This window comes from Jaculus jaculus, chromosome 9 (assembly GCF_020740685.1).
Source record: "Jaculus jaculus isolate mJacJac1 chromosome 9, mJacJac1.mat.Y.cur, whole genome shotgun sequence".
NCBI lineage: Eukaryota > Metazoa > Chordata > Mammalia > Rodentia > Dipodidae > Jaculus > Jaculus jaculus.
The window spans coordinates 19,487,163-19,500,089 of record NC_059110.1 but is presented as its reverse complement, the minus strand read 5'-3'; the positions used below and the strand labels follow the sequence as shown (position 1 = coordinate 19,500,089).

The window sequence follows — 12,927 nt, the reverse complement described above, 5'->3', positions numbered from 1 at the left end:
AAGGATTTTGGTATTATTCCTTACTTTTGCATCTTATGGAAAAGTTTGAGAAGCAGTGGTATTAGTTCTTCTGTGAAGGTCTGGTAAAATTCACCTGTAAATCCATCTGGGCTTGGACAAGTTTTAGTTAGATTTTTTTTTTCATGATTTTGATCTGTATGCTTATTATAGGTCTGTTTTAGTGGTTTAGCTCATCTTGACTTAATTTTGGTGTGTCATTATAAAATAAGGAAGTCAACCATTTCTTTCAGATTTTCAAACTTAATACAGTATATGTTCTTAAAGTATGTTCTCATTATTTTCTGAATTTCATTGGTATCCATTGTATTGGTGCCTTTTTCATTTCTAATTTTATTGATTTATATCTCCTCTCTTTCTGTTTAAATATTTTATCTTTATTTATTTGACAGAGAAAGAGGAAAAGAGAGAGAGAGAGAAAGAATGGGCATCCCAGGGCTTCCAGCCACTGCAAATGAACTCCAGACATGTGCACCCCCTTGTGCATCTGACTAATGTGGGTCTTGGGGAATCGAACCAGAATCCTTTGGCTTTGCAGGCAAATCCCTTAACCACCAAGCCATCACTCCAGCTCTCTCTTCTTTCTTTACTTTGGTCAGATTTTTCTGAGGGGTTGTCAATATTGTTTATCTTTTTAAAGAGCCAATTCTGTGTCATTGATTCTTTGTATCATTTTTTTAGATTAGATTTCATTAATTTCTGTCCTAATATTTATTATTTCTTCCTGTTTAGTGATTATTGGTTTGGCTTGTTCCTTTTTAAGGCCTTAAGATGAAGCATTAAATTGTTGACTTGTGACCTTTCTAATTTATTAATGTAGGCACTGAAAGCTATAAATTTCCCTCTTAGGACTGCCTTCATCGTGTCCAAAGGTTTTAGTATATTGTGTTCTCATTATCATTTCATTGTATAATTTTTTATATCCTACTTGATTTCTTCATTGACCCATTCATCATTTAGTAGTGTTCTGCTTAGTTTCCATGATATTGTGTATGCTTTACAGATTTTCTTGCTATTTATTTGAAGTTTAATCCTATTGTGACCAGATAGAGTACAAGAATTATTTCAATTTTCCTGTCTTTGTTAAGATTTGTTTTGTGTTTTAATAAATGGTGTATTTTAGAGATTGTTACATGTGTTGCTGGAAAGAATATGCGTTATTCATCACTTGGATAGAATGTTCTGTAGATATCTGTTAGGTCCATTTGATGTATGAGCTCATGTAATCCAGATGCTTCTCTGAGTACAAGCCTCTGTGTTCTGACTGGGGCATTGAGGGCTTGGATTTTAAGAGTTATAATGGAAAGGTGTGCATTTATTCTTGAAATTCTTATTGTTTTATAGTTTTTCCTGTTTTTTCTTTACTCTCTTGTATTAGCTATTATTTGAGTATAGTTATTTATTTTTACCATTTCCTTATGTGTATGCTTTTCTTTCTGTTCAGCATAAAGGATCCCTTCAAGTATTTTCTGTAGAGCTGGTTTAGTGGTTATATATTAATTTTGCTCATATTTGTTGTGGAATGTCCTTATTTCTCCATCAATTAGAATGGATGACTTTTATGGATAAAGTTATACTGGTTGACAGTTGTTATCTTTCAGAACTTGGAATACATCATTCCAAGCCCTTCTAGATTTTTAAGTGTGTGTTGAGTAACATGCTGGGCTTACCTTTATATATGACTTGATTTTTCTCTCTGTTTTTAGTATATTTAGTTTGTGTGGTTAGTACTTTAATTATAATATGACAGCAAGAGGTTGTTTCATGGTTTTGTCCCTTTTATATTTTGTATCTGTATTGGCATCTCCCTATTTGTGGGAAATTTTCTGCTATGTTTTTGTTGAAAATACCTACTATGCCTTTGAGTGAAATTCTTTTCTTTCTACTATACCCTGAACTATTATGTTTTTTCTCTTCATAATGTCCTGGAAATCTTGAAATTCCCATTCATAACTCCTTATTAGTTTGTCTTTCTATTTGTTGGACTGTACTAGATCTACCACTGTGTCTTCTAGTTTTGATATTCCGTCCTCTTTGGTCCATTCTACTGGTGAGACTTTCTACAGAGTTTTCTCTTTGAATTACTCTGTTTTGCCTTTGTAGCATTTCTAACTGGTATTTTTTTCATTATTTCTATTTCCTTACTCATGTCTTGTATTGACCTCCTTACTTCATAAAGTTGATTTCCTATGTTCTCTTGTGAGTCCTTCAGAAGTTTCTTTTCTTCTTTTATTCCTATGAACATAGATATAATCTTTCCTGTCTTTGCCAGGCATTTCCTCTAAATCCATGTTACTGGAAGCCATTTCTGATGTCTTGGTAATTTTTGATGGAAATGTATAGTCTTGATATTTTTGTGTTTATTTTATTATAATGTAGAGATGTTTGCATCTTGAGTTAATTTGATGCTTGGTTTTCTAATTATTTCAGTATTCTTAGACATGTCAAGCTCATATATCTTCAAGGTAGGAGCCTAAGGTGCTAGGTGTGGCTCTTTTATTCCTCATAGAGTAACAGCAGAAGTGACCCTAGGTGTTGAATTTGCCTGCTATGCAAGTGTGCTAGCAGGCTGGATGGAGCAAGTTATTGATGAGTTCTAAAATTCAACTGAGCAATATACACATTTAATCAAAACCAGCACAGAGGATTAATATAAGAGTGAGGATTAAAAGAAACATATAATCAAATAAAGTCAAAGTCCCTAAGGGTGTGTGTTGCCCAACACCCGTAATCCTGTTAACTGAGAGGCTAAGGTTTATAGTCTGGAATGGGTTCCAGGTCAGACCAAGTGAGACCCTTCCCCTAATAATGGCTGAAGAACAAGAGCCCCTCCCTATACACCAGGAAATGTCAAAGGCAACAATAGTCAACACCAAAATTCAGCTTATTTGACAGTGGTAATGGTGACCAAGAATACATCAATCAAATATAACACATTAACCTGTCCCGACATGGAAGGTGAGACTAACGCTTCCAGTTCAGGCCTATGTAGCTGGCTTTTGCGTAAGAAGGCCTTGATACCTTTTGCCATGACATCTAATCTCGTGTATGCTGAGTGCCCACCTCGGTCCCTCTCTGTTGCATTGTGGACTCAGGCCTCTGGGGTGGCTGGCTCTCATGCTCTGATAGGGCCTGTTGGATGCTGTGTGGCTGGTGTGTGTGTGGGGGGGGGTTGGTTCTCCGGTTGCCTGTGGCACTGGAGGTTGGGGGAAGGGAGGCTGTTCAGGATGCCTGAAGTTGTTCTGGAGGTGCTCAACTGGTCCCATTTGTTCTCCTTCAGCAGCTATCCAGCTGGTCCTTGCTGTCTTCCGCTTCCAGTTCCTTGACTTTGTCAGCCGGCTGGTGTGATTGGAAAATCCCTTCACTGGCTTCTTCTGCAGCTCAGGCAGAGCCGTGTGGTTGCAGAGAGCAAGGTGGCTACAGGCCATCGCAGGGGCAGGAGCTGGTTCTGGCTGGTCACTTGCTTGCTAGAAGCTCTGGGTCTCTTCTCTTCTGCTAAGGCTGATAATTCCTTGTACAACTTTGCCTTTCAGTTGAAGAGTGTATTCTGCTGTTTTCCTGCTTATTTCCCCTCCTAGGCTGCTTTGATATGGCTACTCTGCTGCCATCTTATCCAGAAGAGGACGCTAAAGTTTTAAAAATGTTATTTATTTATTTGTAAGCTGAGAGAGATAGAGAGATGAGACATAGACAGAAAGAATGGGCTTCCAGGGCCTCCAGCCACACTGCAAATGAACTCAAGACACATACACCATTTTGTGCATTTGGCTTTACATGAGTACTGGGGAATTGAACCCAGGTTGTTAGGTTTTGCAGGCAAGCACTTTACCTGATGAGTCATCTCTCCAGCCCGTATGTTGCTTGAGTCATTATTTTAGCTTCTGTCATACAAAGTAACTAAGATAATTAAAATACAAAGTAAAACATTTATTTTACTTTGGCTCATAATTTTAAGAGATTCAAGTCTATGATTGGTTCACCCCATTGTTAGTGCCTTTGATGAGATGGTGTGGAGAGAGGGATGAGAGAAACAGAGAGGGTAGAGAGGGAGAAGAGAGAGAGAGAGAGAGATGCTATTGTTCCATAATAGTCATCAAGCATCTAGGCACACTTCCATTAACCGAAATTCTCACACTGTATTGCAGCCCTTAAGGTTTCCACCACGTCCCAGTAGCACCATGATCCAAGAACAAAGACTCTAACACATGGGCTCTTGAGAGACATGTATGCCCCAAACTCTAGCAACCATATAGGCTATGTTATTTCTTGCATTATAAGTGTGCTTTTCTAGATCTCATATGCTTTCTATCGTAGTCCACAGACAGACTTCAAACTTGCTCATGCTTGTGGCCACCTTTATTCATTCCCTCTGTATTGGGTTTTGCAGATGTTCATTGCTCCCAGGTTTCTGCTAGGATCTCAGCTTCTTCTCTCTCATCGCCATGGCTCATGGAAGCCTTTCTCCCATCAGCAGATGGACATTGGAATTCACCTTCTTTTACTAGGGCTTCCCTTCTAGTCTGCCGTTGCCTTCCCTTGTACTTTCCAGCTGACACCGATTTCTCAAGGTATCTAGCATATACGAATCACTTTTTGGTTCTTGGTTGAGTTAGTTCTTTACTTCTAGGTAATAATGGTATTTAAGAAGAAATCACTATGTTAATTTATCTGACCAGTTTATAAGAAGTTTAAAGAACTTTTTTAAAGTCTCTTACTTTTAATGGAAAAAAAAATCAGAAATTCTTTGGACTTTTAAGATGAATTAACAAGCCATATAGCTACTGACCCCAAACTGGTCAGGGCATTTTCTTTCTTCAAATAATAGGACCTAGAAATTAGAGGTTAGGATAAGTTGCACTGGGTCTGTTAAGGGAATTCATTAATGATGTTACTAAACCATTGGATTTACTTTCAAAACCTCCACAAATTGGTGTGCTCTGACCTTTTGTTCAAGTCAGAAAAACAAATCCATTTTATAAAGAACTGAGAGATTCTGACAGCCCAGTTGTCATCTCAGAAAGCAGCACTGGAAAAATTAGCCCTCTGTGAACCCTGCTGATTTTCCTGCAATATGAACACAGTAATCTCATTTCTTAAAGCTGTCTTTCTCTTCCTCCTTGGTTCTCTCTTTCTTTCCTTCCTGTACTGCCGAGGAATTATTCCTTTTTACCACTCAGCTAGGAATTTCATTTTTAGCTTTCACAATAGCTATGTCACCTACGAGGCTGCCCAGCCACTCATAAATGCCACATTCTGTGTCCCAACTTAGAGCTCATTCATTCTCAGCTGTTGTCCTATAGACCTTTTCTTATTGCTTGTCACACTTCTACTCTTTGCCTCCATGTATATGATTGTGTTCCTTTTACATGTATGTACATTGCCATGTGAGGGTGAGAGTATATGCTGACTTCATCAAAGAACGTCAGAAGTCTTTCACAGAAAGCTGTATCACTCTTGCTTCAGTCTACTGTATCTAAGCAAAGCCCTTCTCTCAACACTAGGAGCTAGGGTCTACTTAGAACCAGGGGCCACTCAAAAGAAGTGCTAATGGGAATTTTGTGATGAGTTAGAGCCAATTTGATGACTTCACTTTAGACCTTTATGAAGCTAAAGTCTGAAGGATCAAATTCTTTCCAAACCCTAAAATCTTTGAGCTCCAAAATGTTAGGATGACCTACATAGACAGTGAAATGAAATTCTCAGTAGCCAATAGCTTACTGTCACACAATGTGGATTTCGGACCATATGGAGTTATAATATGACTTTGATTTTTTTCCCCTGTAAAGCACTTGCAATAGCTTTCTGAGGTGTTTAACAGGTGTTTCTGAGCTTATAATGACATAGAATTAGAGTCTACTATTTATGAAATTCTTCTGCTTTATAAAGGAAATATATAAAATGTTGGGGTGGGCCATGGCAACAGAGAATTCTTACACTTTAGTGAGGAATACCCAATAGGTAACTTTCTACTAGACAGTCATCCTGTTCCTTCACACCCCACCTACTGAGGAGGGAGGAAGAGGACTGTGTCTTGATTTCTCCAGTGTTTCTCTCACAAGTGACTTATTAATCTATGCTAACGAAGTAAGACCGTGTTCTGTAGAACATTCATCTATTTTCCTAACAAAGACTTAGAAAGCCGTATAAATGCTACAGCATGGTAGGTAACCTTACAGAGTATCATATATGCAGTAATAACAGAAGAACAGGAATGTGTCTATATTTGTCCAATTTTCATTACTATAATGAAACAGCTGAGGCATACTAACTTTATAAGGAAGTTGATATAGCTCACGGTTTTGAAGGTTCCATCCCAGCTCTGGTGAGGACACTCATGGTGATATCACATCATGGGAAGGAAGCATATATGAGGAGCAAGTTACCATGAAAGTGGAGGTTGGACAGATTGGGTCCCTGTCCCTCCTGGGGTCATGTCCCACCTGACTTTGAACTAGGCTTCACCTTTTAAAGGGTCTATACTACTTCCCAGTGCTGCTGCCCTTGACACAAAACTCTTAGCTTTGGCCATGGGGGAGAGGTAGGTGGACTGCACCCAAACCAGGAAAAAAATATCTACTAAAATACCATCTGATCTTATTATTACTAACAGGTTAAGCCTGGATTTTTTTGTGCCAACACTTTCCTTTCCTGGGGACTTTGAACTAGCTACCCTGAGAACTCTTTCCTCTGATCCTCACATGGCTCATAACCTCACCAGCTCAGATCTCAGTGTCTTATCTCTTCAAAGTTGCTTCTCTGAGCAGTCAGAACTTTTTCTGTCCACAAAAACCTAAAATATGCTCATCCTTATTCATACCACATGACTCTAAATATCCTTCACTTATCCTACATGAATTACTGTGTGGTAATGTGTCACTTTCATATTTCTCTATTACTCCACACATGCACTTATGTACCAGGTAAAGGTAGTTTTTACTGCGTATTACACATTGTATATTTTACAGTTTTTAGTTATGGACATTTTGTCTTTATGTACATAGATTCTTACTGAGAATTTTAATATGTGAGAATATTATAATTTCATCATAATCCCCTCACATAATATTCCTTCCCACCTTCCTCACTACTATTGCACGGAACCCTTCTTTCCTAGTAAACCTGCTCTTATTTTCATGCCTCATTCTCTTTGTCCTCTTTTATCATCTATATCACAATGATGACAGGCTCAACATTGTGCAGGCCCCATTCTTAAACTAGTCGGATCAGAGGCTAAGCTCCTTAGATCCATTTGTACATTGCACTTATACTCTCTTAGGAAGGGTTAGACTAGCATTTCATCTAGGCCTAATTTATTTCCAAGACCGAGGGAAGACCCTTGTTAGCACTCTAACCAATTCTCTGCACATATTTAGTTTCCTTCTCTGACTATTGAAAACCCTTGTGGTTCCCAATACTTTATAGTATCTTGGTGCCATTCCTCCAAGTACTTTTTAGTTGGTTGTTTCCTTGGATTCGGTATTTTCAGCAAGTATGTGGGCTAACATTCAGCCGAGCGCAGTCCTGGAGGGAGATGTGCTCCATGCTCCAGGCTGTTCCCTCTGTTGCTTTCTCCTCCCCAGAACTCTGTGTTGGTCCACAGCCATCTCTGACCAGGTTGGCTTTGCCAGACTCACAACTCACCTCAAAGTCCACTGGGTTGTACATGAGCTCCTCCTCTCCCCTTCTTTTTTTAAAATATTTTTTGTGTATTTTTTATTTATTCATTTGAGAGTGACAGACACAGAGAGAAAGACAGATAGAGGGAGAGTGAGAGAATGGGTGAGCCAGGGCTTCCAGCCACTGCAAATGAACTCCAGACATGTGCGCCCCCTTGTGCATCTGGCTAACGTGCGACCTGGGGAACCGAGCCTTGAACCGGGGTCCTTAGGCTTCACAGGCAAGCGCTTAACCGCTAAGCCATCTCTCCAGCCCACTCCTCTCCCCTTCTTGTCTCATGGTTTGGAAGCTCCCAGGCAAAACACACACACACACACACACACACACACACACACACACACACACACACAATGGGGCTTATCTCATTTCTTGCTCAATAGGGGAATACATTTATTTTGATAAATGCTAAGTGAACAAAACCAGTTTAAATAATGTTCAAAATTAACTACATTGCCTCCATGAAATTTCTTGCAATTGACATTACATAATGTTATATTTCTTTAACCTTTGTGAATATGCTTTACCTTATATATTACAGAATCTTGTGATTGAATGCATGTATTTTTTGAAAAAAAAAGTTTGCTTATTTATGACAGAGAGAGAGATAGAAAGAGAAAGAAAAAGAGAGAGAGAGAGTGTATGAGAGCACCAGGGCCTCCTACCACTGAAAACAAATTTCAGATGCATGCACCACTTTATGTATCTGGCTTTATGTGGGAACTGAGGAATTGAACCCAGGCCATTAGGTTTTCCAAGAAAGTGCATTTAACCACTGAGCCATCTCTATAGCCCTGCATGTATTTTAAAATATATTTTTGTCCTGTTTTTCTTTCCCTGGTAATATAATAGAATAAGTAATTACTCAAACTCATAATGCTTTAAAGAAAAATTCACTTAGTAAGAGAATAGAAATGTTTTCTAAAAAATCTTTGCATATGTAAAGAACATTAATATCTTTTATGATATGTGTGTATATGTATTTTACTATCCATTTGTGAATTAAATTATTTTAACAGATATATTGCACAAGTAACATGTATGCAGCCTGTGTCATTAATATCAGAATTTGTTAGGTAGAAGAAATCTCATGATAACTCAAGTTTGAAATGTAAAATTTTTCAGGGAATAGAGCTGTGGTTTGGTGGGAAGACAGTAGCCTTTCAAAGAACATGATGATGTTGAGAGGAGAAAAAGAAATTAAAGCTCTTGCGTGATGTTAGTAGGAATTCCTTAAGAGGTGAGACTTTCTGGCAATCTAGTTCCAGATTCCAGCTATAGGAGGAAAAAGAACTAAATAAGGAAACAGATGGAGAAGCAGGGGCTGGAATTGCGCCTCACAGAACCAGTGTCACTGCCTAGCATAGCCAGATACACTCCCAACACTTGAGGGGTGACCTTGTGACAGCAGATCATCTTAGGTCACCCACAGTCCATACCACCATGATCTAAGAAAGATTCCTGAACAGCTGTCAGGCCAGCTGCAGGCTGCCTTGGCTTAACATGGAAACTTCACAGACAATACACCACAATAACATTGTTGCTCTAAATGCTCATACCACTAAACAGAAAAAAAAAAAAGTTCTTAAAATTCTCCATAGATGCACCTGACAAGTGATACATTGATGAAATAATTAAAGTACAAAACTAAAGACTTGCTTTATTGATAATTATCAGAAACATTTTTCTTTTCTTTTCTTTTTCTTTTTTTTTTTTTTTTTTTTTTTTTGAGGTAGGATCTCACTCTGGCCCAGGCTGGCCTGGAACTCACTATGTAGTCTCTGGTTGGCCTCGGACTCATGGCGATCCTCCTACCTCTGCCTCCCAAGGGATGGAATTCAAGGCGTGCACCACCATGCCCGGCTTCAGAAACATTTTTTTTCTTTTTATTTATTTATTTATTTTATTAGTTTTCTATTCAGCAAATACAGGCAGTTTGGTACCATTACAGAAACATTTTTTAAAGATTTCATATTTCTTTATTTATTAGAGATAGAGAAAGAGAGAGAAAGAGGGAGAATGGACACACCAGGGCCTCTAGCCACTGCAGATAAACTCTAGAGGCATGTGTCACCTGGTGCATCTGGTTAATGTTGCACTTGGAGAATCAAACCAGGGTCTTTAGGCTTAGCAGGCATGCACTTTATCTGCTAAGCCATCTCTCCAGCCTGATCAGCAACATTTTTTTCTTCAACTTTCCTATATGTTACCTGCGATAGACTTAATATCCCACATAAGATTCTAGAGACTCCCCATTTAAATGATAGTCCCAAACAAGAATTCCTACCAGAGTGATTTCTCTATCACAGACCTTCATTTAATGGTCTCTGGAATTTAACATCAGCTGTAACTTCTGCAAGGGGCATCTTAAGTGAGAGCAAAAGATTTCAATCTGTGATGAAAGGGATATAGGGCTCCAGAAAGTTCAATGCCATGGTTTTAACTTGGTCTCTTTCCACAGAGCAAGCTTTATTCACAATATGTAGAAGTCATACGTTTTCTATTTCTTGCAATGCCACTTGACATTTGACTTTACAAAATGGAGTATGATGAGAAGAGACAAAAGGAAGGACTGAGGGAAGAAAGGAACAAATAAAAAAAGGCAGAAAGGATCAAAGCAAGTATATCTCATAAACCTTCATTCCACATGCTATCTAAAACTGTGAGATGATGAATTTCTTGTAAGGCTGTAAACAAAAGAAACCTCTCATAATATTAAGCTTTGGGGAGAAACATGCTTCAAATCTAACCTTTATGTCAAAAAGTAATTCTCCTTTTCATGTTATAAGTCATTTTGATTTCAAATATTAACTTCTCGGCTGGATTTCTTGAAAACCTAACAGGTTTTATTTTTGCCCTCCTTTGGAACATGACATGAACTATAGCTCACATCTTCAAAACTGTGGTAGATGTTAAGGTATGAATGGATTTAACTGCATAAATTTGAATATATTCTTATCTTTTATCATGTGATTTGTGCTTCTTAGCAGACAATTAAATTTGTGTTTAAAGATTGGGCTTTCCTAAGTAGACTGAACAAATAGAATAATGAATAAATCAATCAATTTTATCAGTCTGAATGTGTCCATCATAGTCAAAGTTGATGAGCAAAGCACTTACCAGGACTACTCTCTGGTCTATTTTTTTTAATTTAAATTATTTATTTGTTTATTTGAGAGACTGAGAGAGGGAAAGATGCAGACACACAGAAAGAGTGAGAGATAATGGGCGCACTAGGGCCTGCAGCCACTGCAAATGAACTCTAGATGCATGTGCCACCTTGTGCATCTGGCTTACGTGGGTCCTGGGGAATCAAACTGAGGTCCTTTGGCTTTGCAGACAAGTGCGTTAACCACTAAGCCATCTCTCCAGCCCTGTTCTCTGGTCGTTTATCCTCCCTGAGTAACAGGATGACATCACAGAGATTGTCCCGTAGTCCTCAGGCTGACAGTTTGTATGCTGGGACCTTTGGGCTTAGCCCATCTCATGTCATTTCCTCAGTACTCCAGCTGCACCAATTCTCTCAATCATGCCATGCTCTTTCTTCTGCCAATCTACCAGGAATCATTGACACCTATTTTTTGTCTTCTCCTCACCTGACTAGAGCTGACTCCTCAAGTGAGACATGACCTTCTTACAGAAGCCATCATGTCCCAGCACACACATAACAAATAGGCACACCAAATTTAATTAGGCTTTCAAGCCCTTCTTTTCTAGGCTATTAGCTACTTCTTTAACCTCGTAGTATCTTTGATTCCAGTTTATGAGCTCCCTGCCCTTCCCCAAAGTCTGTAAAATCACGGTAGACAAGAAATAATGTGTGATTCTCAGTTAAATTCATAGCAGACCATTTTGAAGATTGCTACAAAAATGCAAAGAGAGGGAGGGAGTTATAGTAGGAGGAAAGAAGGGAGGGAGGGAAGAATTTGAATTAGATTGTAATTTGTTTCTTTGTGGGTTTAGACACATATAAGCATTCTCTAGTCTGAGTAGTTAGGGTACCCTGTGCCTCAAAGTCCCTTGAATTCTGGTTTATACTTCTGTGCTTTCTAAAACTATGGACCTGTTGAAAATGTAGTGCATCTGTGGTTCACTGGGAAAACTCTAGAAAGGAGTTGCACTGATAAATTCAGCTAACAGTTACCCCAATTTAGCTTAGGTAACAAGGGGTAAGCTGTGGCAAGGCACATATGTTCCCTGGTCTGTGAAAGTCAAGCATGACCCTTTCTCTGCCAGACCTGTGTTATTATGTCTGCCTAACCGTTGGGCTCTACTCTTGTATCCAGAGAAATCTGCTCCCTGACCAATGTAGCTTTAACATTCCTCTCAGTTTGGCTAGACTTCCTGATGGTTAGGATCAGACTTCCCAATATGTAGAGCATTCACTGTTTTGTAAACTTTCAATTGTGAAATTTTCCACTTCCATTTAGATATAAATCTCCTAACTGCTTGCTATCTTCATATAACCCTGGGATGTCTTATTCAAGGGTCTGAAAAGCCACCCTCTGAAATGTAATCAAGAATGATAGGGAATCTTTCCTTCAAAGTTGCTGTAGGGGGATAGGAGATTAATTTGTATAAATGGAAAATAATAAACACAGATCATATAGTCACATTGACTAACTTCTATACTACTGTCCTGCCACAGTTTTCTACCATCTCCTCTTAGCACTTAAAATCCCCTTCATCTGTTGTTTTGGCATGTTTAGTTCATTGTTTCACACTAACTGTGATAGTCTAGAATAAAGCAAGCGTTCTGTGTCTTCTCAACTTGGGACACATTTTTGTCGGTGCCCTCTGGGATAGTGGGATATATGTTCCCCATAGAGCCATGTGTTTTTATGAAAGCTTGTTCTAGCTGCCTGACTGGAGGTGTCGCCGGGGTGGATCCTGGGGTCCAGATCTAAGGTGTGTTTTGGAGGTGGGTCGGATTTCCAGCCTCAAGGCATCGGGAGCAGTTTGAGCTCTGGGGTCCTGCTTGCTGTAGTTCCCTGCTGTCCCTTTTGGTGTGACCCTCGGCTGGCTGGTGACGGTTTGTCTCTCTGCTCGTATTTATGAAAGCGAGTCAGCTTCTTCCACCACTGATGGAACTTTCCCCTGAATCTGTAAGCTTGAAATAAACCCCTTCCTCCCATGAACTATGTCTGGTTTGGTTGTTCGTCCCAGTGATGTGGAGCTGTCTACAGTGCTCTATTCGGCCCTGCTCACCATTACACTTGAGTTACGTTGATGTCA

General features: G+C 39.1%; 1 protein-coding gene across 3 annotated transcripts in view; it reads left to right on the top strand.

Annotated features, from left to right (window-relative positions):
- Grm1 (glutamate metabotropic receptor 1) overlaps window positions 1-12,927 on the top strand; it is a 426,514-nt gene that overhangs the window by 297,874 nt on the left and 115,713 nt on the right. The gene's annotated exons all lie outside the window — the stretch shown is intronic.